The 27,210-nt window shown below is 41.6% G+C and overlaps 1 long non-coding RNA gene across 2 annotated transcripts in view; it reads left to right on the forward strand.

The window, feature by feature from the left end:
* Positions 1 to 711: 711 nt before the first annotated feature.
* Positions 712 to 27,210, forward strand: part of LOC138283380 (uncharacterized) — a 29,469-nt gene continuing 2,970 nt past the window's right edge. The window contains exons 1-2 of one of the 2 annotated variants that reach the window (XR_011201225.1): positions 712 to 794; positions 26,560 to 26,674. This is a non-coding gene — a long non-coding RNA (uncharacterized lncRNA). Of the gene's footprint in view, positions 795 to 1,280; positions 1,432 to 26,559; positions 26,675 to 27,210 lie in introns of those variants that run through there. The other variant, XR_011201226.1, reaches the window with a different exon arrangement.

A 27,210-nucleotide genomic window follows, 5' to 3' on the forward strand; every position in this document is an offset into this window, starting at 1 on the left:
TAATTCATGTATATAGGGAAATCTTATAACTTTTTGGCCTAGTTTATTCAGGAGTAGTTGGATGCTTTGACTATGAGTTTGGGATTGATGGAGTTATGCTTTTTTCATAGGTTAGGATTTTGACATATTGCTGTGGTTGGTAATGAAAAATTTGAATATGCGTGTTTTGGTGGTTAGAGGATGTGATTCCCTTTCTTGCAAATGGAGACTTTGTTTGTACACTTCGACGATGGTTAGGTTGTGCCGGTTATTCTTTCAGAAAGATTGCCGTTGGAGCGCTGTCTTTTATAGTTTAAAAATGCTCATTGGAGCGATTGAATAGTAAGGTTTGGAGTTTGCTAAATCGGACTCCCCCGTAGGTAAACAGAAACTCTGTTTACTTTTGGATTTCTGACGAGCGTGTGCTGGTTTAATTTGGAATGCTGTTTTTTCAATGGAGCGTTGAGTATGTTAACTCAGACTTCCTTGCGGCTAATTATAGATTCTGTTTACCTTCTAATGTAGCGGCGGGTGTGTGCCGGTTTTAGTTGGAATACTGTTGTCATGATTGAGCATTCAAGTTTCTAGATCGCATTTGCTTAGTTGACTCTGCCTAATTGGCACAATTATCCCTGTAGGGAGCCGCCAGCTGGGATTAATCCAATACGTTGAGTACGTGAATTTACGATCACTATAAAAGTGTGGCCTTTGAAGGGCGGCGGTTTGCTTGGTTACCGATCGGTTTCAGGAGGGCACTCCCTCACACGAATGAAGGCAGAACTTTGTTTGTTTGAAGGGGACGATGTATTAACTTGGTAGGACTCTGAAGGGCTTTTGTTCGGTTGTAAGGGCTGAGTTACATTCAGGGGGTTCGGGTTCCCTTTCCTTTCATTTGGATGGAAGTTTTTGATATTTATGTTGTGAGGGGAACTGCGATTTTATATGGAGAGATAGGTTGCGAATTCTGATGCTCTATTTTTGTAATAAGGGATGCTATATCGTTTGGAAGTGTAGGAGTAGGTACGTTTTTGGCATGTGATATTGGGTATTAGAATGTTAGAGTTTTATGGTAATTTTGTAAAGGATATATTAGGAGGAATTTATATTAAAATTTAATGAGGGACACTAATGAGGTAAGGGAGTAAAAGGATGTGATATTGGTGTTTTATTCATTGATATTAATATTTATTGTTTGGTGTGTGGTAATGGTTTATGTTTGGTTAATTTTAGATTGCATTGCATTAATGATCGATTCAATACATGGTGAGATGTAAAAAATAGAAATAGGTAAGTATGTTTTCTTGTGGGTATTTTTTTAACTTTAAGGGTATGAATATGGTGGTTTGGTTTGTTGTGTGTGGCTTAAATGGTTTTATGTGGTTGATTGTTTTAGATTCAATCTTGTGACAAGTAGGCAAGTAATAAAGCGACGGAGTCAGTGGACATAATAAGGTAAGTTTTGATTAATGATGTTAGACAGCATTGGTTTTTAGGGTATAAGTGATGGATTTTGATAGATTTTTTGTGATGTTTTAGGGACACCCATCAGTTAGTCCTGAAGAAGACCCATTATGGAGCGGTGACTTGGCCCGAGATATTGAGGGGTCGAATGTCGACGTACATGTAGTTTGGATTGGTCTCTGCTTAGGATACTTATGGACGACTGAAGCAAGAGATTTAGACTTTTTTGAGGATTTGGAATGGAATCAATGCAGTAAAAAAAGAACCAACCAACTGTTTTTTTAAATATTTTCTGTATAGGTTTTTGATCTATTTGAATATTCACGATTCTTCTTTCTGTCATTCAACACGAGCACTCTTCTTTACACTATCTGTCCTTCGGTGTTTTGTTTATTAGATGGGTTGTCTTTATAGGATGAAAAAATATATATATGGTTTTTATATGTAGATGTATGAATATATTTTTGTATGAATAAATAGTTCTCTAACTTTCACCTATGCTGTTCTATGATTGATAAATAACTGTTTGATTTCCTCTTTGGGGCATTGTTGATGTAATGATTATTTTCCACCCAGCCCGGGGGGTTTCAGGGTTACCCTCTGTGGTTTATAAGTACACTTGTGAGCAGAAACTGATCTGCGAAGGGTGTGTTTTATCATTGATTGATGGTGTTGTACATTGAATAATATTTCCCTTTTCAACATGGCTGCAGATAGGGAGACTGTGTCATATAGTGAAGACTATATCTATAGATTGATCCAGGGTCAAGCAAGTTCAGAGTTCTTAGGGAGTTCTCCTTCTACTGTGGATCTATCACTAAATGAGAAGATTAATTAATTAGAAAGACTTGAGAAAAAATTGGTACGCACTCGTCCACATGGACATTCATTAACTAAACATTTACAATCCAACACCATCCCCATGGGTCTACAAGTGAGAAAGGAGCCAGCAATTTTTGTAGATAACCCAAAATTTAAGGAAGGTTTTAGTTTTGTGGCAAATAATTGCTCTCAACACTGGATGGTGTTTGGTGTAGAAACAGCGCTTGATGAGGTGAAAAAACTAATGAAAGAAATCACGGATTTAAAGAAGATTATAGAAAACAAGGCCTTGTCGAATGCTAAAGAGGCATTGGACCGGCTTGATAGGAGTATGAAGGATTTTGATACCAACACTCAGATGTATAAACTTAATAAGTTAATGAGGGACATTAGTCTCTATGATAAAAAACAGACTTATCCATATTTGTTGGAAGATTATTACAAACAGGAGGGACGAGGTAGATATTCCACGAGGGGTCGTAATGGGCCCAGGATATATGCTTCTTTTTCGGAATCTTCTGGTATAAGTGGAGGGGAAAGTGCTACTGAACAGCCTAGCACTAGTACAGCTCCACATTTTCGAGAGGGACAGTCGGGTGATCTGACCCAGAGTCCTTTTTTAGGCCCCACCCCATGGCCACAAACCGGGGGGGGGGGGGAGGCCATGGAACAGAGGCTTCCCCAGAGACCGAGGATGGTCCAGGGGACGCTTCAGGGGCAGGAGACAGGTACATTTCCAACAGGAGGAACATGGAGAGATACAAACACGGAGACAATACTACAGGTGGTAAAGGTATCTAACCCAGTAGTTAATTTAATATAAGCCAGTTATAACATGATTTAAGGAGTTGAACCGCCATGAAGATGCTGGAGGAGAACATGGTGGTAATCAGCACAGCGGGGCTGACTTCAGGTCCGCCGTGGCTGATTACATCCACGACCGCCGTCATCCCGTCAGGATCAAAGATCCTGGCGGGGACAGCAGTCTTTTGATGGTCCAACTGCCATGGACGTAATGTAGCGGTTGGACCTCTACAGCCACAGCAGTTTGACCTCCACCGCAAGTCTGGTGGTCTACAGACCACCAGACTCATAATAGGCCCCTAAGTATAAAAAGGAAAACACAGGGTAGCAGTCTTTTACCATCTATGCTCCTAGGATCTGGAACAACACCCACTTGTATCCACCAGGGCTGCCCAAATGCTGCTCCAATTTAGGAAACACTCACCTTTTTAGACAACACTGCATCACAATGTGTTAACCATCCACAATCCAGCTACCTCCCCTATCACTTGTTGACTTGGTTTGATCCACATACACACATACATACTGCAAGCAAAGGAAAAGTGAGGTAGTCCTACTTTATTGCATTGATGCAATGCAGTCCGTGTGCTAAACAAACGCTTTCTTCTCTGTCTCATCCTCAGATCTCTTTTTAAACTAGGGCATAAAAAGACTAACACTGTGAATTATAAAGATTTATTAATGCTGAGTCTTTGTTCCTCCTTATTGTTCATTCACTTTCCTCTTTCCTACTTGGTATCTAAGCTAGCTTTCTTCAGTTACATATTCTGCAGTTAATCTTGACAGAGTAAGCCTTACTTTTATCATAATAGAATCTAGTTTCCCAGATCCTCCAATCTTTTTTCATAGAACACCTCTTTATTGGCTTGTTTTTATATGAAAGAAAAAACGTATTAGTCATTCTACACTGCTTGTTTGCTTAACATTCATAAACAAATATAGCGGGGGTGTTTCCTGGGGGACGATAACAGGGCAAGAAGGACCCCACGTATAGTTTGCAGATAGACATCTACCCCACAATTTCCAATTGCACTGCTCTCATGCCCTATTACCAAGCCAGAATGAGTTAGGTGAGGGTAAATTATACAAACCATACTCTAACGTCATTACAGTGAATCTTTAATACCCTCTGTACGTTTGCCGTAGTCTCAATAATTTATGAAATTATTCTGGGCACCCCTAACTTTTTTTTAAGTTTTAGAAAGACTTTAATGATCATAGTTATATGAAATGTAATAAATTAAACATTCTGTAATGAACGAAAGAGTTATGCTTTAACAAAGAAGACAGTGTAAAAGGCCTATGAATGATTCAAAACAGTAACAAAATGAATGTATGCAAACATTCTTGGATGATCAGTGAGCAATTTAGAAAGAGAAAGTAGAAAGGAAAGAAAATGCAAGATAGAGAAAAAGAAAATATATTGAACATTGGGGAATTAATTTAAAGTTAGATATTTTAAGAAGTAAGTGAGAAGTGAAGTGAAGCATATGTAATGATAAACATTGAGCGTTTTATAAAAAACAACAATCATTGAGAATCTTCAAGCTATAACTTGCGCGCCAACCATGCACAGTTTTTTCTGCAAAAGTGTTACTGCAAATATAACAGTGATATTACCAATTATGTTATTATAGATGTCATGAGTGCCATAATGTGTGGGGTAATTAGCAGTGCATGGTGAGGGTGCGAGTTTTAGTTACCTTAGGGCATTATTTATACTTACTTGAGATAACTCTAACTATAACGATTGAATTCCTATGGTTTTGTACGTTGTGCCTAGCTATATCGTCCCTGTAACCTTAGTTTTTTTCAGTGAATTTTTATGGTTTTTAAAATTCTATTTCCTAGCTATAACGTCTCTGTAACCTTATTTTTCAGTAAATTTCTATGTTTTTTAAACATATAGTAATTTTTATTACTATACATTAATCCAACCTCCGCCGTTAACGGCCTTTCGCTGTGTGAGGCAGCTGTTGGCCATAGGGCCTGGCCTGCGACCAGGCCCTGAGGTCAATATACTATAAGCACCCAACCTTGCACTGTTCAGAGCCTTTGCCCGTGCGCAGCGGAGGTTGCCCACAAGACCTGGCTGCAGCCTGACCCTGCGGCCAACCCCCCTAACCACCCAACCTGACGCTGTGTACGGCCTTTTGGCTGTGCCTGGCAGGAGTTGGCCGCGGCCTCTCTGGGTGTGAGAATAGGTGTGAGAGGGTGTATCTGGGGGTGAGAGTGGCTGTGAGAGTGTCTGGGTGTGAGTGCAAACATCAGTGTTTTAGTGGGTGCGTCAGTGTGTGCGTGGGTCTGTCAGTGGGTGCATGTGGGTCTGTGAGTGGGTGTGTGAGAGTCTGAGTGGGTCTGTGAGTGAGTGCGTGAGGGTCTGACTGGAGCTGCGAGTCGGTGCACGAGAGTCTGAGTGGGTCATTGAGTGGGTGCGTGAGTGTATGAGTGGGTCTCTAAGTGAGTGCATAAGTGTCTGAGTGGGTGTGTGAGTCAGAGAAAGAGACTGGAAGAGAGAGAGAGAAAGAGACTGAAAAAGAGAGAGAAAGAATGTTTTAAAGGTTTTATAGGTACATTTAAAATGAGATACTTCTGAACAAATTGAAAAGAAAAATGTATGTCAATTAAAAAGAGTAAGATCACCTTTCAGTATGAGCCTTAAACATTTTCATTTAAAAGCAAAATAAAGGAGGGAAATGACCAGGGATACACCTGGACTTGAACCCTCAACGCTTAGTGTGAAGGTATGTTACCTTCACACTTGAGCTATTCTTTTTATTTTTTTCTTATATTTTGTTTTAGCCCTTTATATGCTATCTGGGACCACGGGGGAGCCTCAAGGCCTCCGTGGTGCCTGATGATTTATTTTTATTATATGCCCTTTACGGGCTATCTGGGACTGCGGGTGGAACATCAAGGCCTTCCCCGCTGTCCCATTGCCCCAGCAAGCAGGCAGCTGCTTTAAGTAGCAGCTCCATGGTTGTGGGAGCAAAGCTTTCATCTCCGTTCCCTGCACATATATCTGCCTGCAGGGAACAGAGATGAAAACTCTGCTTTTTGACAGCAGGACCTGCTTAACTGGTCCCACTGTCAAAATGCGTGGTGTTTGCTGTGACTTGGTGGCATCTGTCAAAGTTGCAGCCAAGCCACAGCAAACAGCTATGTCCTGGGAGTCGGCACCCTGGGACAAGGAAGGAGCCAGGCCTGGGGGGTGGGGGTCCCCAGGGCCATCAATGGCTCCTTGAAGGAGGCTTTCTGCCCCCTCCAACAAGTATAGCCCGGGGTGGTGACAGTCCCTGAGGCTGTAGGGTGTCTGAAACAGACCCCCTTCCTAATTTTTTCAGTTTTTTCAGATTGCCCCGGGGAGGTGGTGATCCCTGGGGCTGCAGGAGAGGGTGGTAGATCAATGCCCTGGGGAGTTGGTAGGCTGTGGGGGAGGCAGACCGACCTCCCCCATGCAAATAATAAATTTAGCACCAGGGAGGTGGTGGTCCACAGGGCGCAGGGGGGTCACACTGCCCCTAACACATAATTACAGCTTTGCCCCAGGGAGGTGACATCCCTGGAGCTGCGGGGGGCAAGGCATCCCACTGCACTACAATAAAAGAATGCCCCCGGACTTGGCCCACACAAGGGTTTCAAAAAGACGAAGTGTGGATCCGCCACGACTTGTGGTGAAAATGTAAAAAAAAATGCTTTTTAGGCCTGTGGAGGGGTCCCTCTGGGACTCCAGCACCAGAGGTAAGAGGTCAGGGTGTCTGTATCCTGGCCCTTTTTCTTTTCTTTTTTTTTTTTTTACATTTTGTTCTGGGACTCAGCTACCAAATCCCAGGATGACTACCAAAATTTCCTGGTTGAAGTGTTGACGGCCAATCAGATCTTTTCACGATATCGGGAGGGGTTGTGAATCCTTTCCGCCCCTATATATATACAAATTCGTTTTTTCCCTTAATTTCTCAAAAGCTACAGAATGGATTTACACCAAAACAAAAAAAAGGTTGCTTTGTGGACCAGAAGCTACCTTCCTGCCAAATGTGGTGTAATTCTGTCAAGACTTATTTGCATATGGCTGGGTCTGAGCTGGAGTGGCATGACAAGCAAAAAAATGATGGATTAAACCCACATCTGTGACTGGGGGTAAATGTTAGATTTTTTCTGCATTCCGAGCACCTTCTGTTGTTTTTACATTTGTTGTCCCAAGTGGGAAGGATACGCCCAGACATGGGTCCTGTGCTTGTATGACACCAGATTCAAGCTAGCCTGGCTGATGAAGGGTGATACCCTGAAACCGGTCCCAGGATGTTTTTTTCTGGTCCAGGGAGGTCCTGGCATGGCAGTTCGGGCTGGACTGTTCCCATGGGGAACAGGGTCAAGACTGATTTGCATATGGCTGGGTCTGAGCTGGAATGGCATGGCAAGCAAAAAAACTGATGGATTAAACCCAGATCTGTGACTGGGGGTGAATGTTTGATTTGTTCTGCATTCTGTCCATCTTCTGTTGTTTTTGCATTTGTTGCCCCAAGTGGGAAGGGTGCGCCCAGACGTGGGTCCCGTGCTTGCCATGCCACCAGGTTCAATGAAGGGTGATACCCTGAAACTGGTTCCAGGATGCTTTTTTCTGGTCCAGGGAGGACCTGGCCTGGCAGTCTGGATTGGACTGTACCCATGGGGAACAGTGTCAAGACTGATTTGCATATGGCTGGGTGTGAGCTGGAATGGCATGGCAAGAAAAAAAAACTGATGGATTAAACCCAGATCTGTGACTGGGGGTTAATGTTTGATTTGTTCTGCATTCCATCCATCTTCTGTTGTTTTTGCATTTGTTGCCCCAAGTGGGACAGATACACCCAGACGTGGGTCCCGTGCTTGCAATGCCACCAGATTCAAGCTAGCCTTACTGATGAAGGGCGATACCCTGAAACCAGTCCCAGGATGCTTGTTTCTGGTCCAGGGAGGACCTGGCCTGGCAGTTCGGGCTGGACTGTTCACATGGGGAACAGGGTCAAGACTGATTTGCATATGGCTGGGTCTGAGCTGGAATGGCATGGCAAGCAAAAAAAACGATGGATTAAACCCATATCTGTGACTGGGGGTGAATGTTTGATTTGTTCTGCATTCCGTCCACCTTCTGTTGTTTTTGCATTCTGTCCAGTAGTTTCAGTGCTATTGCTGTTTAATTTTTCCTGGGGAAAAATGAATGGGGAAAAAGTGTTTTGGGAACCCCCTTTTTCTCGGCCTCCTCAGATGGATCACCCCAAAACTTTCCAGACAGTAGCTGACGTGACTGGCGATTTATTCGGAAAGTTTTGTAAAGATGCGTCAAGTGGCGCCAAAGATATAGGCAAGTAAAAACGCTTTTTATATAGAAACTAGGTCCTACCTATAAATAATTAGTGGTGACTGCACTAGGTAATGTGTATATAGATGTGTATATAGATATATATATATATATATCTATATATATATATATATATATATATAGATATATATATATAATAATATCAATCACTACTAGGTAGTTACAGTTAGGTCTGCTTTTCCATAGACAGAAAGTTTTTTTGGGGTTTGCTAATAACTTTAGCCCCTCTTGAAGAATCTTCACAAACTTATCTAAAAAAAAAAAGTGATCCACCTCAGCTCCTTCGTGGAAAGTTTCTGGGTGAACCGTCAAGTGGTGACCAAGAAAAAAGAGGGGTCCCAAAACATAAAATCTTCATTCTTTTTCCAAAGACTTCTTTAAGACACGTTTTAGAAAAAAACTGCTGAGCAGAATTACACCAATTTGGCAGGAAGCTACTGTTTTGTGATTTGGTGTGAATCCTTTCAGTAGTTTTTGAGAATTTAAGGGTGAAAAATATTTTTACATTTTGGCAGTTGGGCTTGCGAGAGTCCTGCAAGCCTCCTGCAAGAGGACAAAATAAAAAATGGAGTCCTCTGAATGGTCGAGAGGCCCATTTTTCCTGTGAGCCTTCACACACTTGCAGGATTGAGAGGCCTCTGTGAGTCCCACAAGTGCTCAGATTGGCTCGCTGTTGGAATATTAGAAATGAAATGGCCACCATTACTGTTTACTGTGAAAACTTGGAGGTGCTGTGGAAATGAAGTGAAACAGTTATATGGGGCAGATTTAGGAGGTGTCTAAGGAATACCTACTGTGAAGATTATAAATGTATATTGTTTATAACTAATTTGTACGATCTTGTGGGATCATGAATAGTAAAAAGAAGTGTGTGAGTTCTCAGTACACTACTAGTAGAAATGCATAATATGGTCCTTGTTATTGAGAGAAAGTGTGTCTGAGCTAAGTACTGTGATGAGTAGAAGGTTCATTCTTTTAAAAAAAATCTTGCGAGACTCTTGTCGAATTGTAAGAAATAGGAAGGAATAGGTGATGTTCGAATACACCGGTATGCACACTTGTTACTTTACGAAGCGGTACTGTTTACACCCATTGGGTTGGGAAGAGTTGTGAATAGAGTTAACCCTCTTCTCACACCCTACTATGCACACCCATCATCAAAGAGAGGGGTCTAAGCTGAGAGGCTGGTCTAGCCACACACCCTTCTACACACACCCGTCATCTGGCAGAAATAGGTCTCAAAGGAGAGGCCAGTTTCTCACCATACACCCTACTATGCACTCCTGTCATGTGAGAGAGAGGTCTCAGTGGAGAGGCAGTCTCTCTCCACACACACTATAATGAACAGCTGTCATCTGAGAGGTTTGAAAGCGGGGACAGTCCCTCCACACTCACTACTGTGCACACATCATCTGAGAGAGAGATCTGACAGGAGAGACAAGTACTTCCAAACCCACTTCTACGCACACCTGTAATCTGAGAGAGAAGTGTGAAAGAAGAGGTCAGTCCCTCCACATACCTTACTATGCACATGCATCATCTGAGACAGAGGTCTAAGTAGAGATACCAGTCTCTCTCCACACACCCTACTACGCAACACATGTCATCTGAGAGGCAGGTCTGACAGGAGAGACCAATTCATGTACACACTCTAATATGCACACCTGTCATCTTAAAGAGAGGTCTGAGAGGAAAGGGAAGTACCTCTCCACTCACTACTACACACACCTATCATCTGAGAGAGAAGTCTCAGCAGAGAGGCCAGTATCTGTTCTCACATCCTAGTATGCACACCTGTCATCTGAGACAGTGGCCTGACTGGAGAGGCCAGTCTCTCTCCACACACCCTACTAAGCACACCTGCCTTCTGAGATAGAGGTCTGACAGGAGAGGTCACTCTTTGTATACACCCTAATATTCACACCCGTCATGTCAGAGAACAGGTCTGAGAGGAAAGTGCAGTCCCTCTCCACTCACTACTATTCACACCTGTCATCTGAGAGAGGGGCCTTGATTGAGAGGCCAGTCTCCCTGCACACACCCTATTATGCATGCCCATGATCTGAGAGAGAGGTCCGACAGGAGAGGACAGTCTATGTATTCACCCTAATATGCACACCCATCAGGTCAGAGAGAGATCTGGGAGGAAAGGGCAGTCCCTGTCCACTCAATAGTATGCACACCTGTCATTTCAGAGAGAGGTATGGGAGGAAAGGGAAGTCCCTCTCTACTCACTGCAACCACACCCTTCATCTGAGAGAGAGGTTTTAGTGGAGAGACCAGTCTCTCTCCACACATCCTACTATGCACACTCGTCATCTGAGAGAGAGGTCTGACAGGAAAGGCCAGTCCATCCACACACCCTGCTATGCACAAACATGTTCTGAGAGAAACATCTGACAGGAGAGGGCAGTTCCTCCCCACACACTGCAACACAAACATGTCATCTGATAGAGAGGTCTCAAAGTAGAGGCCAGTCCATCCACACACCCTACTATGCACACTCATCATCTGAGAGAGAGGTCTGACAGAAGAGGCTAGTCCATCCACACACCTTGCTATTCACACCTGTCATCTGAGTGAGGGGTCTGGAAGTAGAGGCCTGTCAATCCCCACACCCTACTACTCTAACCCACTAGTTCAGAGAGAGTTCTTAAAATAGAGGCCAGTCTATCCACATACCCTACAATGTTCACCTGTCATCTGATAAGGAGGTCTGAAATTAGGAGCCAGTCCATCCACACACCCTACTAGATACACCCGTCATCTGAGAGAGAGGTATGAAAGGAGAGGCAAGTCCCGCCCCACTAACTACTATGCACATCTGTCATCTCAGAGAAAGGCCTAAGAGGAAAAGGCAGTCCCTCTCCACTCACTACTAGTGATAGCACGTCCAGTCTTTATAAATTACTTGTACTTGGACACGCTCGAGGTCGGTGAACCTTTTAGCCGAGTTGGGCTCTCCTCATCCAGGAATAGTCGGATCACTCAAATCAATAATCAATAACCATTGTAATCAATACCCATTACTTAATCAATAGATCAAGCGACACATTAGAAATCAATAACAATCAGTATTTTGACACACCATGACCTTTCAGTCATGAATAACCACACCAGTTTATTAAAAGTTAATGAGTTTATTTCCCTATATTAACAAAGCTAGCATGATATAAGTGAGTCTCAAAATCAAATGATATATGTATACGAACATTAGTAGCTGTCCATAGCGGCGGAAGAAACGCAATCTACGTAAAATCTGGATTATAATGCACTCGGTTATGGCAATGCAAATCACTAATATAAGCAATTGAATTTGACTAATTTCATACATCGGTCAGCATAACAAGATTTCAATTTAGCATGGTGCATCAAGTGAATATCTCAACGAACCTCTAATTAGCATTGGCATGTGGGGCTTCATGCAAAACGAATTTAGTCAACACAAATTTAGAAAACTTCTAGCTTGGGCCCTATCAAATAGCAGTTGGTACCTAGGAAGGAAAACACAATGCATAATACAATTATCCTTTCATATTTACCAAATACAATCAGCATTCAAGAAAAGTCTTCGTCCTTCAGGTACTGGTTCGACCAGCATGGGGCAGATTTCAAGGGGGGGGGGGGAAGTTAATGGCAAGTTTCCTTGCAGCAACAAGGAGAATGGGGCAAAAGTTACTGCATGGGCAGGACAAGGCAAAATTAAAGTTAAAGTCTCTAGGGTGAGAATTCTCAAAGTCTTTCTCTGGAATAGAGAAAAGGGCATCAAGATGTCGTCTAAGGTGGCTTCTTGAATCTGGCTTCAAAATGGCATAAAAGAAAATGGCTGACTTCTCTTTGTCCTGTGGGTTTAAGTAAGAAACATTCCAAATTCTTCAGGGTCTTCCATTGGAGGGTTCATAGGGTGGCTTCAATTTGACCAATGAGTAGTGTCTTTCTCCTAGTACTCATTTATGCATAAGGTGTCCTTGGAGCCTTGGAACACAAGTTGCAACAAAGTTTGCCAATTATTTCGGTATCAGTGCTTTTATTGTCCGCACCTGCAGAAACTGACCTTGCTTAAAAGGGATGAAACCAGCCTAATATGAAACCTTGAGATAAGTGTATTAGTCATCTCTACTGGAAAAATACAACTTTAAAGTAAAATAGCATGTCTTTGTTAATACAAGTGAAAACCACGCAGTTAAAATTTGAGACCAGGCAACTAGGCCAAAGCCTCTGCTAAATTTAAGCTAAGCATATAACAGTTTTGACAAGAAAATCATAGAATACATTTGCAATTATGACGGACTACTACATTGTTAATTCTTCATGATTAATTAAGCCCGTTTATAATAATGGCGAACTACCCCGTGGGCACAATTTCCCACGTACATTATTTTTCTTTGCTAAAATCACACTACCTTATACGATTTTGGTTACATGATATATGAATATTTGTTAGTCCTTCTTTTTCTGCGTCATCAATCCCTCCTCTGATGACTAATTATGTCATCACATCAAATCTTCCCACAAATTTTATTCCATTAAAATTCTGTTTTAGTAATTTGGCACTTCAGTCAATTCCCTCTTCCTTTTGGTTCCCTTTGATTTTTCCCTGTATATTTCTACCATTTTATTTTGTTCTTTCTCTTCTCTTAGCTTTCCATATTCCCCAAATACCTAATAAACAAATTAATGTTATTAATATTCCTTTTACTATTTTCAGTAATAGTCCGTTCCAAATGTTGCTGAGCCAATTTCCCACAGAAGCAAATCCTTTTCCAACCTTCTCCCATACTCCTGGTTCTTTCAATTCTTTCAAATCTGTACTTTCGTTAGTTAAATTTGTAAGCATTTTCCCTAATTTGCCCACTGTTGTCTGGAATATAAGAACAACAGTGACGTGTACTAAGCATTTTGCAAACTCCGCCATCCTTTGCTAAAAGAATGTCTAAAGCAAGCCGATTTTGAAGAGTCATAGCTCTTTCTGCAGCAAGTTCAGCATCCATCAGGATTATAGCTCCTGAGAACTTTGTCAACTTGTGATCCACAATAGTAGACAACTTTCGTATTTTAATTGAATTCAATATGACTCCTACTGAAGGAATCATTGCTCCAAATATATCTCCTACCACACCAGAAGCTGTCTCCCTTTTCTGAACATGATGTGATTCAGACAGCTTTGGAAAATTCTTTAAGTCGTCCAATTGATAAATCTTTGGAAATACTATTCCCAAATAACATCTCCCATACCATCCCTTTGGAAGACGATAATAGGCGTTAAGTCCACAAATATAATATACCCCTGGAATAACTGGGTCTAGGCCATTTAACATGAGCGTCCATTTACCTTGAAACAAAAACGTATGTTTACATTCACTCGTTCCCACAAAGATTGTGTCATAATATGATTTAGGTCTATATACACACAGCCTCCCTACGTGTATTGCATCTAAAGCTAGTTTCCCTTGTCTTTATCGTGGCAAAAGCATAGTTATCTAGAGATGTCCTTTTGTGTAATTCCCTTTCTAATTTCTCCTTCTCCACCTTCCTCCTATCGTCAGTGTGATCTAAAAAACTCTTCTCTAGCGGTGAAAGCAAGCATGTAAGGTTTTCTCTGTGAGCGTAAGCTGTGTGAAAAGGTGACAACGGCTCAAAGAAACCCCTAATTAACTTTATATAATAATCTCTTGCTACTTTACTCAGGTACTCAATTATGGGGATATATGCAAATACAACATCATGATTGGAATAAAAGTAGTGAATATACTCCTGGCCATAAAATCTGGTCATTAATAAACTACATGAAATTCCATAAGTAAGAGGCATGCTATGATATGTCACTCCTTCTTTTACTGAGGTAGGTATTTGTGTGCACACATAACAATCTTTCGCATCCATTGTCTCAACATACTCATTCAGCAAGCGATAGAAAACGTTAGAGGATAATTCTTTCTTGTCGTGTAAATACTTCTCATCTTGTCCGAGTTTCTGTAAAGGAGTTAATTCAGTAGTAGGTTTAGAAGTAGAAGCATCATTTGCGCCTCTTTCATTCTTTCCATGCATTCCAAGAACTATTGCTATAATTATTAGTACACATGCAGTTATTAGACCTATACACACGTATTTACAACATTTCATTTTGTGTCCTTTTGTAGTGTAGCCTGTCATGATCTATTTAGAATCAGAAAGTTGAAGACACTTTATCAAATCAGATTTGCAGAAATATATAAAGCTGAACGAGTTAATGTTCACACTGTTTTCTTTTAGCAGCTTAGTCTTTTATCGGTTTAGCAGCTTTTGTCTCAGGATCGGTTTCAAAGTCAATCAGGTTGTCAATGTCTTATTCAGTAATGTTCATGGAATTTTTACTTTTCAGGTACCAAAGTGTCGTTCTGATTCCTCGTTCTCAAGACTGAGAGATAGGAATTCGTCTGACCAATCGTTAGTGGCTATGTATGCCCACTCCGGACCAGAATATCTTCTGCTCGGTATTCTTTTCCTTTTCAATTTTACATCTCCTTTTGATTCTCTCTCGCTGGTGCCTTGTTCCTTGGCTGGGTCTTTCTCTTCACTTGGTGCTGTTATTGCGACAGACACTTCTTTTCTTTTCTCTTTCAACTTTGGCCCTTCACTTTCGTTTAATATTTCTTTAGTCCTTAATTTCACTAGCGATATGCTTTGTCTCTGTTTCGCACTGTTTTCACCTGATGGACCTGCAACCGGTTCTGGAAAAGTCTAACAATTTCACTCTGTCCTGTTTTGTCTTCTCCCCCTAGGAGGTCAATCAGGTTTTCTTTTTCTTTTCCTGTATCGTCTTCTTCTTCTAGGAAAGCCCTCCTCTGATCAGGCTTTCCTGCTCTTTCACCTGTCGCAGGCTCTTTGTCACCTTCGGGATCTTCGTCACTTCCTGAGGCTTCGCCTCGGTCCTCCTCAAATGGATCAGCTGTTTCTTCCTTAGAAAATATTTCTCCTTCCTCTATTTCTGCTTGTTCGCATCCAGGTTCTCTTTGTCCTGTCTCGGTGCCTGGGACTCTCTTGTCAGTCACAGGTGATTTTAGCGCTTCAACTTCCTCTTCTGTGGGGCACATCACCCTTTTCGTGTGACTGGCGTGAATCCAGTTGGGAACTCCCGCACATTTCACAGCGGTGGTAGTTGTCAGAATCACTTGGAAAGGTCCTTTCCAACGGGGTTCCAGACACGACTTCCTCACGTGTTTCTTTACCACGACCCAGTCACCTGCTTTCAGGGTGTGTCCTGGACCTTGGATTGGTGGCAAGGTGGTTGCCTCCACCTGGTGAGAAAAAGAGCGGACCACATCAGCTAGACCTTTGCAGTAGTCCAATACCATATCATCTGTAATATTTACAAGTGCATTTGCAGGGACTGCTGGGAGTCTCATGGCTCTGCCCATGAGGATCTCATGCGGTGACAGTCCAGTTTTTCTATCAGGTGTGTTTCTCATTGACATTAACACCAAGGGCAATGCGTCAGGCCATTTCAAGTTTGTTGATGCACATATTTTCGCCATCCTTGATTTCAATGTGCCATTCATTTGCTCCACTAGTCCTGATGCTTCAGGGCGGTAGCTACAATGCAATTTTTGTTCAATGTTCAATGCTGCACACAGTAATTTGATTACTTCATTAATGAAGTGACTTCCCCTATCTGACTCTAAAGAGATCGGGAATCCGATTTGTGGTATTAGTTCTCTCAGGAGTGGTTTTGCAACTGTAAGACTGTCATTTCTGCGTGTAGGGTATGCTTCGATCCAGTGACTAAAAATACACACAATCACCAACACATACTTCAAGCCTGCATGCGTAGGCATCTCAATGAAATCCATTTGCATCCTGCTGAATGGCCCACCTGCTCTTCCAATGTGGCTCAAATTTACTACTATTCCATTCCCTGCGTTCATTTGTTGGCAAATGACGCAACGATGGCAAACTGCTTCAGCAACTTGACGGAATTTGGGATTAAACCAATCAATTTTGAATAGTCTAATCATGGCATCCCTTTCAAGGTGGGCTTGTCCATGATACAACCTGGCCAATTGTGTTAAAAGACCGTCTGGTAGAACCACTCTCCCTTCACTTGAAACCCACAAATCATCTGGTTTCTATATGCATTGTAGTTTGCTCTAGGAGAGTTTCTCATCCTTACTGACATTATTTTGTAGGAATTTCAATTCTTCAATTGTATCTACAACCTTTAGGGCAAAGGCTTCACTTGGTTCAAGTTCTGGCTCATTTATTAAGTTCCATTCGTCTCTGAGCAATATACAGTTCAATGCGCAAAACCTTGCGACCTCAGTGTAAATGGTGACTTTCATTAATGCGGAAAGTTGGCAGGCTCTAGGAAGGGCTACTAGTTCCTCTACCTGTGCAGAGTAAACTCCCTGAAGCCAAGAGGCTTCCAGAACACCTGTTATTGTACATACAGCATATCCTGCTTTCAATATTCCTAGTGCATCTCTTAAACATGAACCATCAACAAAAATAACTTGGTTGTTTTCTTCCAATCGGGTGTCTTTGATATCAGGTCTTGGTTTTGCACAAAATTCAGTCACCTGAAGACAGTCGTGCTCGATGTCTTCAGCGTTCTCAATTTCGACATTTTCACTGGGGAACAAGGTTCCTGGATTCAACGTAGTGCACCTTTTCAGCTGCACATTGGGTGATCCCAAAATGATTTTCTCGTACCTTGTAAGCCTAGCACGGTCATGTGCTGTGTTCGGGAACGTGTCAAAAGTATCTCGACTGAGTGAAGGACCATGACTGTTAAAGGATGTCCCATCACTATTCCTTCACTCTGATTTAGGCTGATACCAACTGCTGCTACGGCACGCAAGCCCCCTGGCAGTGCTGCTGCGACCGGATCCAAAGTAGCTGAAAAATATGCTACTGGTCTGTTTACGCCACCATGGGCTTGAGTCAGGATAGACAAGGAACATGCATCACGTTCATGACAAAACAATGTGAAAGGCTTTGTGTAATCAGGCATACCTAAAGCTGGAGCTCTGCACATGCATTCTTTTAATTCAATAAAAGCATCCATCTCATCTCTTTTCAGCACTATTTCATCCAGCGCATCTTTCTGGGTCAGTTTCAATAAAGGTTTTGCTAGAGTTGAGAAACTGGGAATCCATTGGCGACAGTAGCTCACCATTCCCAAAAACTTTCTCACCTCTTTTCTTGTTTTGGGTGGACTCATTTGAAGTACACTTGTTGTTCTTTCTTTCATGATTCTTCTCGACCCTTTTTCTATTTGGTGACCCAAATATTTCACTTTCTTCTGGCAGAATTGTAATTTCGAAGGGGACACTTTGTGTCCATTTCTTCCCAAATGGTTCAACAGAGCAATAGTGTCAACCATACAGCCTTTTTCTGTCTTGGATGCGATCAGTAAATCGTCAATATACTGTACCAAGGTTGATTCAAAGGGTAATTCCAACGATTCCAAATCTTTCTTCAGAATCTGATTGAAAATTGATGGTGACTCCGAAAACCCTTGAGGAATTCGACACCAACTGTAGACTCTGTCCAGGAATTTGAAACACAAGAGAAATTGTCTGTCCTCATGAAGAGGCACAGAAAAGAACGCTTGTGATAAATTGATGACTGAGAACCACTCTGCATCACATGGAATTTGAAACATTATCACAGCTGGATATGGCACTACGGGACAGCATTTGACTATTATGTCATTTATTTTTCTCAAATCCTGAACAATTCGGACTTTTCCACTCGGTTTTATTAATCCCATGATTGGTGAATTACATGGACTACTTAGCACTTCTTTCAGTACTCCCTGTTTCACAAACTCATCAATGAGTTGGGTGACTTTCATGAGGGTGTCTTGCGACATGTGGTATTGTGGTGTCTGGGGAAAATTTACATTGGGTTTTACGGTCACGTTCACTGGTTTTACTCCTTTGACCAATCCTACATCTTTCCCTGTCATATCCCACTTCCTTTTCAACTGTTTCCTGTAACTCAGCAGGAATATCTGCTTCAGTGAGCATAGGATAAAGAGTAATCAAGGGATACTCTTCATCAACAGTTTCCACTTCGTCCCCTCCTAAACTGTCCTCTTCTTCATCATCACTGTTTGTCTGAATTTTAATTCCCTCATTTGAGCACATAATCGAGCATCCCATATTTACACAATAAATCTCTCCCTAATAGGGATATCGGACTTGAGTCACACACCACAAATGTATGTGACCCTTGAAAGTTACCAATTCTGACTTGCACTGGATCTGTGATTGGGTTTGTCAGATATTTGCTACTCCGACTACTTGAACTGTTCTCCCTGATAGTGGCAAATTCGGTACTTCGATGCTTCTGACTGTAGAGCGTGTAGCTCTGGTGTCAACCAAGAACGAAGCGCTGTGACCCATAACTCTTCCTTCCACATACGGACCCTTTTGGTCAACTTCCAAAGATGCTGCAAGCATACAATTTCCCTCCTCATCTGAACTTTCACTCTCCCACACATCGTTTATTCCATTCTCACTGTGTAACGGGAATTGGTGTACTGTGGCGTTTTGATTCATTCCTTGACCCGTGACCTGTTGAGGAAGCATTACTTGTTGCTGATTCATTGGTGCTAAGGGTATTTGCATTTGCTGATTAGGTACCATAGGAAACTGCTGTTGCATTGGCTGAAACTGTGACATCTGTACACTGGGCATTTGCACCTGCTGTGGTTGTACGGGTTGTAAACCCTGCATCTGATTCACATTATTTTGAAAATTTGGATTTGGACCTCTCATTTTCGGTCCTCTCATATTCTGAAATGAATTGACATCATTGTTTTGCTGACCTACACCTTCCTGCACCATCATTGGGCACTCCTGTTTCCAATGCCCGACGATTCCGCACGTGTGACATGGCATCACCTTCTTCATTGCCTGTATACCATTTGGAATCACAGCAGTATTTAAATCAGGACCATTATTCACAAAACCTCCTCGGCCTCTGCCTTTCATCTGTGGCTGAAACATAGCATTTCCCTGCTGTTGCTGCTGCGGCAACTGTTGTTGAAAACCTTGTAAACCTTGCAAACCTGTCTGAGCTGCTCTGAGCTGCATCACCATCACCTTTTCCTTCAACTTTTTCTGCTTCGTCTCAATCTCATCACTGCAGTATTTTGCATAATTCAACACCTCATCGATCGACTTTGACTGCCAACAAATCAAATGCATTTTAATCATCTGGCTAACCTCGGGTCTCGACCCTTCCACAAATCTGAACCCAAAATGGAGCATGTCCTTTGGCTCAATCGTTTCTGTGCCACTGTAATTTTTAAATGCCTTCAACAATCTCTCATAGTACGCATGTATTGACTCTTTAACTTCTTGTGCCGTTCTGTCAATTCTCTGCAAATCCACATTTTTCGACGCAACCTTTGTTTTCAAATGCTCAATCACCTTATGGTATAAACTCATTACCGTAGGTGATGGTGCACCTGTCTCCCTATCTCTTTCTGGTTCACTTGTTGGCCAACCTACAGCCCTTTTACAATCTTCCCACAGATCTGCCGGAACCACAATCTCGAATAAGGTATTCAGGTCTTCCCAAAGACATTTTGTGAGTTTCACAAATCTATCTGTTGTTGATACCATTCGATCGGTTTCTCTCTTAATTTAGGGAAGTCATCCGTAAAGGATTGAATATCGCACCTGTGCCACGGTACATGTACAAGTTTTCCCCCTGCCGTTTCTCTCATTGGCAACATGGTTATCAGATCATCATTCTGTTGTGCTTTCTCATTCCGATCTGGGGTACTTTCTTTCTTTTTGTCCTTTTTCTTAACCCACCTGCTCTCCCATTTGTCTAAACATCTCCAGACCTGTGCGCTTTGCAGTATCTCTTTAAGGTGTGTTTTCATCCCTGCAGATCTCATGTGTTCAAAATCTTTTGTCTCAAAGTCTAACCTGTAACTTCTGCTCAAGTGTTTGGTCTTACCTATGTCGATCTTGTTTCTGTCTGCAATTTCTTGTAACTTCTTATGTATGCTGCTTACTTCTCTTGTAAATCTAGGGCACATGTATCTCAGCTCTTCATCTGTGTATGATTCTAACCTGTTCAAACCCATCGTTCCCTCTACTAGTTCGTCTGCTTCCATGCCCAATCTTATCTTATTCAAATATTCTTCTCCTTTCCCGCTGGGTGTACTCTGTGGAGGGTTCAGGCTGTTCAACCATTGAGTTAACTGTTGCGCGTTCAGTCCCATCAATGTAGCACTTACATCGACTGCTACTGATGGTTTCTGTAACATTTCTGTTTTTGAGGTTAGCGGCACTACTAGTGGTGGACCTGACCTTACCACAGTTGACGGAGCACGAGCTGGAATTGGGCTGAATTCCAACAAGGACCCAGATCTATTTAGCAGTGTTCCTACCGGAGTTGTTTCTGGAGTATTTTCTATGCATCTCCTTCCTGTCTCATTTTGTGTCATTACCCCTTGGTCGCATCCATTCGGCTTTGCCTGTATATACAATGGCACTGGCGGACCTACAGTGATAGGCAAAGATATTGCATCCGGATTCTGTCTGCTCCCCGAATTCTGTGGCATGTTAATTCCCACATTATGGTTCATCATTGCTGGCATGTCTAGCTGGTTTTCTGCTATGAGTGTACCTTGGCACTTCTTGTATCTGTTTTTGAGGCATCAAAATTTGTGTTGATTCGGCTTGAATCAATGTTGGTGTTTGGTAATTCTGTCCTCCCGGCGCCATTAAATTAGAAGTCATTTTCAAATTATGCTCATCATAATAGCGCCTTTGAACCTGTGGCTGGTAATCATTGACAAGTTTCAGTTTAGGCACGTCAGGATATATTCTCTGAACTTGTGGTGTTTGTGGTGTAAAAGGCATATCAGAACTGCTTTGCCTCAGAGATATTCTCAAATTCGGTGTTACATTACCCTGTATTGGTTCCGGAGGGGCAGTACTGGTGCTTGGGCCATTTTCACTTTCCACATATGGTGGCGGGCGGTCATTTAGCAATTGCATAATGAACTCCTCATCGTCTGACTTGTCTGACCTTTTCGAATTTCTGTTGTTTTCTCTATCTCTGGACTGACTCCTGTTTGTTTTATAGGTAGCTTTCCTTCCTTCCGTCTCTGCTTTGTCAGTAATTGCTGGAAACAATTGAATTCCCTGCAATACATCTGATCTCCAAACCTTTTGAGTACTATCCCATCTAGCATCCGCTAGTGTCTTTTCTACTTTTCTCACTATTGTTTCAAATTTCTTCTGTTGTTGCCTTCTAGCTATTAGCTCCCAAATTGCTAATGCTTCAAAGTGTGCTGGTCTTGGAGGTACTTTCATGTCGTAAATTGCGAATCTTAGATTCTCCAAAACTCTTAGATTAAACGACCCATGGATAGGGAACGATACACTTCCATGCTTTTCTGTTAATTTACACCATTGCTTTAACCAAAGACATGGTGCGACACCCTTTTCTTCAATCACGATGTAAGCTGGTGTACCCTCAGGCGGTGTTTCTTCTCCTACATTTGCTTTAATATATACATCTCCCCTCAAGGCACTCTTAAATGCTTTGAAAAATGTAATCTTTCCGTCTTTTATTTTTCTAAAGTATGTAATCAATAAGTGACTTTAATTCCCGGAATACTCTTTGCTTGCCTTTCCCCACCAATTGCGCTTCACGGACTGCGTCCAATCCGTGCGTGACCCTTCTCACCAACCAACCTATCCCAGCGCGGCTCCAAGTGACGTCACACCCACACACTGCGGCTGACAAAGTCCCGCGGATTGTCCTCTTTCATTCAACTTCACTCAAAACGAATTTCCGCAATATATCACGAGCACTAACCAAAAGAAGAAAACAAATCTGTCGGTTTACTACAGGAAGGGTAATACGATCGCTTCAGAAACCTTAGGGATTTTTCACTACCCTTGGCAGTTATTCCATCTTTCTCGGTTTCCCACTTTCGCAAGCAAAATTTGACCCGCAAATTTTACTCTCAACTGATCAATGAACTATTCTAGTGCACCTTAGAATTAGTCAAATCTCAAAGTCGAAAATTTTCTTTCATTCCTCAATATTCAGACTGACTCGTTGACCACGCCCGATCAACCTATTAAACCGAACAGATTACAACATCAATCAAGTGTCTCATACACTTTTCAACATACTCCGGAGTCTCTTGGCCTCGCAGGGCCCGTCTCAACATCAACAACCACGTGGACAATTTTTCCTGCACAAAGCGCTACACACATATGAAGTTCGACGACTTCCCTACTCTCACACTTTGGAGTAACACTCCTCTAAAATTTTCATTGGGGTTCGTAACCCCCTAAAATCCTCACAAACTTCACAATTCATCTGCGGCATAAGCTATGCAAGCGCAAAACCCTAACTTCATTCATACCGTCACTAGAAATGCCAAAAACATTCTCACACCTCCATTTCCTCCATTCGCAAGCTCCGAGATTCCGGGAAAGTCATTGGGGATTTAGGGCATCATCATCTCTCCAACTTGTTTTATCCAAGAAAATTCTAACTTGAATCCGCCTATTGTTCGGATAGGGTCCCAAAGGGTGAAACCATCACTCTCTGCTACCATCTACTGACAGCGCGTCCAGTCTTTGTAAATTACTTGTACTTGGAAACGCTGGAGGTCGGTGAACCTTTTAGCCGAGTTGGGCTCTCCTCATCCAAGAATAGTCGGATCACTCAAATCAATAATCAATAACCATTGTAATCAATACCCAATACTTAATCAATAGATTAAGCGACACATTAGAAATCAATAACAATCAGTATTTTGACAAACCATGACCTTTCAGTCATGAATAACCACACCAGTTTATTAAAAGTTAATGAGATAATTTCCCTATATTAACAAAGCTAGCATGATATAAGTGAGTCTCAAAATCAAATGATATATGTATACAAACATTACTAGCTGTCCATAGCGGCGGAAGAAACGCAATCTACGTAAAATCTGGATTATAATGCACTCGGTTATGGCAATGCAAATCACTAATATAAGCAATTGAATTTGACTAATTTCATACATCGGTCAGCATAACAAGATTTCAATTTAGCATGGTGCATCAAGTGAATATCTCAACTAACCTCTAATTAGCATTGGCATGTGGGGCTTCATGCAAAACGAATTTAGTCAACACAAATTTAGAAAACTTCTAGCTTGGGCCCTATCAAATAGCAGTTGGTACCTAAGAAGGAAAACACAATGCATAATACAATTATCCTTTCATATTTACCAAATACAATCAGCATTCAAGAAAAGTCTTCATCCTTCAGGTACCGGTCCGACCAGCATGGGGCAGATTTCAAGGGGGGGCAAAGTTAAGGGCAAGTTTCCTTGCAGCAACAAGGAGAATGGGGCAAAAGTTACTGCATGGGCAGGACGGGGCAAAATTAAAGTTAGTCTCTAGGGTGAGAATTCTCAAAGTCTCTTTCTCTGGAATAGAGAAAAGGGCATCAAGATGTCGTCAAAGGTGGCTTCTTGAATCTGGCTTAAAAATGGCATCAAAGAAAATGGCTGACTTCTCTTTGTCCGGTGGGTCTAAGTACGAAACATTCCAAATTCTTCAGGGTCTTCCATTGGAGGGTCCAGAGGGTGGCTTCAATTTGACCAATGAATAGTGTCTCTCTCCTAGTACTCATTTATGCATAAGGTGTCCTTGGAGCCTTGGAACACAAGTTGCAACAAAGTTTGCCAATTATGTTGGTATCAGTGCTTTTATTGTCCGCACCTGCAGAAACTGACCTTGCTTAAAAGGGATGAAACCAGCCTAACACGAAACCTTGAGATAAGTGTATTAGTCATCTCTACTGGAAAAATACATCTTTAAAGTAAAATAGTATGTCTTTGTTAATACAAGTGAAAACCACGCAGTTAAAATTTGAGACCAGGCAACTAGGCCAAAGCCTCTGCTAAATTTAAGCTAAGCATATAACAGTTTCGACAAGAAAATCATAGAATACATTTGCAATTATGACGGACTACTACATTGTCAATTCTTCATGATTAATTAAGCCCGTTTATAATAATGGCGAACTACCCCGTGGGCACAATTTCCCACGTACATTATTTTTCTTTGCTAAAATCACACTACCTTATACGAGTTTGGTTACATGATATATGAATATTTGTTAGTCCTTCTTTTTCTGCGTCATCACTAGGCACACCTGTCATCTCAGAGAGTGGTCTGAGATTAAAGAACAGTTCCTCTCCACTCATTACTATGCACAGCAATCATCTGAGAGAGATGTCTCAGCAGAGAGGCCAGTATCTGTTCTCACATCCTAGTATGCACACTTGTCATCTGAGACAGTAGCCTGACTGGAGAGGCCAGTCTCTCTCCACACACCCTACTAAGCAAACCTGTCATTTGAGAGAGAGAGGTCTGACAGGAGATGCCAGTCTATTTATACAGCCTAATACACACCCCTGTCATGTCATGGGGTCTGAGAAGAAAGGGCAATCTCTCTCTACTCACTACTATTCACTCCCGACATTTGAGAAAGAGGTCTTAGTTTAGAGGACAATCTCCCTCCAGACACCCTACAATGCACACCCGTTACCTGAGAGAGAGGTTTGACATGAGAGGTTAGTCTATTTATACACCCTAATACACATGTCAATCAGGTCAGAGAGAGGTCTGAGAGAAAAGGGCAGTCCTTCTCCACTCAATACTACGCACACTAGTCATCTCAGAGACAGATATGAGAGGAAAGGGAAGACGCTCTACTCACTACTGTGCATACCCGTCATCTGAGAGAGAGGTCTTAGTAGAGAGGCCAGTCTCTTGCCACACAAGCAACTAAGCACATCCATTATCTGAGAGAGAGGTCTGGCAAAAGAGGCCAGTCCATCCACACACCCTGCTGTGCACACCTGTCATCTGAGAGATACATCTGAAAGGAGAGGGCAGTCCCTCCTTACACACTACAACACACACCCATCATTTGATAGAGAGGTCTGAAAGTAGAGGCCAGTCCATCCACCACCCTACTACACACACTTGTCATCTGAGAGAGATGTCTGACAGGAGAAGCTAGTCCATCCACACATCCTACTTTTCACACCTGTCATCAAGAGAGGTCTGGAAGGAGAGCCCTTTTACTCCCCACACCCTAGGTCTTTAAGCCATTAGTGCAGAGAGAGGTCTCAAAAGAGAGGCCAATCCATCCACACACCCTACAACACACACCCATCTTCTCATAGGGAGGTCTGAAAGAAGAGGCCAGTCCATCCACATGCCCTAGTGCACACCCCTATCATCTAAGAGAGAGGTCCGAAAGGAGAGGCAAGTCTCACCCCACTAACTACTTCGCACACCTGTCAAGAAGGTCGTGCGCGGCACAGGTTTGCTTTTACATATGGTAATTAATTATTACTTTATGTTAAAAATACCTAGAAACTAATTGGGAAAAAAACAAAGGGTAAAGTAACTTTATAGTTAAGTATGATAAAATGATGTTTTTTTGTTTTGTTTTAAACCTTGGAAATTCACTGAAAAAAACAAAGGTTAAAGTAACGTTATAGTTAGGTGATGTCATAAATGATGTCATTAAAATGTCATGAGTGATGTGATATATGAGGTCATTAGCAGTGCATGGTGGGGTGCAAGTTATAATTAGCACTGCTGAATGGTGAATTTCTTTTTTTTTTTTTTTAGCTCAAAACGTTAATGTTGACTGACAAAATATACATATATATATCTGTACGTGTGTGTGTGTATCTCTCTCTCTCATATATATATATATATATATATATATATATATATATATACAGTTTATAGACAGGTGTGGTAATGAGTTATAAATTTATTACATTTATAAATTGTACCCAAAATAGAATGAATAACATTTTTCAAGGGGGTTTAGGCACTTTTTCAATCAAAGGTTGCTGTAAAGAGTATCAAATAGCAGTAGTATTTAAATGAATTGTAACATGCAACCATAGAGTTTCCCTTTTCATAGCAAGTGAGAGAGGTGCAATATAAGCTCTATCAAGTCTATGGTTATAACATCTTCCATGCCACCAAACTTGAAACATGATTTTTTTTAATTCTTCCAGTTTTGGTAATTTGTTGTAATGCAACTACTAACACATGGTCAATTATTTTAACCTTTAGAATACAATCATGTGAGTCTTCTGATACGCTGCCTAGGAACAGATTGGCGTAGGAAAAAGGAACAGTTGATCAAAATACAGAATTTATTTTTCCCCAAAACCTTAATCCAAAACTAGTGAGTATAATGACAACTAAATATTAATTGTTTGTAGTTTGTGTTACGTTTGTTACCAGCATGTAGTAGGTATGTGGGGAGTCATCGTAGACAAAATTTGAGAAGTTATAAGTGGTCTATGATATACGAAAAACAAGGATTGGGTGCTGCTCTTGAACATTTTGAAATCTTGTGCCAAATGTTCTTCCACAGTTTAACATACCAGTTAACATTGAGATCTTATTCCCACTTCAGTTCAAACCTCTGATGTTTGCCTCTCAGTATCAGAAGATCTAATAATTTTATATAGTGTGGATGTTGATGGACTTGAAACAAGTGTATCAAAAAGGTGATTATCCGATATCATGACTGTATTAGTGATTTGGCATTTATCATATATAGTAGATAGAATTTCTGCTAATGTGTTACATTTGTATTTAAATGAATTTTCAATCTCAAATCTAAGTTGTGCATCAGAGAAAGATAATACTGTATTGTGCTTAAATAATCAATGAACCCATGTTAACCCTTTCTCTCTCAATGGTTGTCAAAAATGT

Source organism: Pleurodeles waltl, chromosome 3_1 (assembly GCF_031143425.1).
Source record: "Pleurodeles waltl isolate 20211129_DDA chromosome 3_1, aPleWal1.hap1.20221129, whole genome shotgun sequence".
Lineage (NCBI taxonomy): Eukaryota > Metazoa > Chordata > Amphibia > Caudata > Salamandridae > Pleurodeles > Pleurodeles waltl.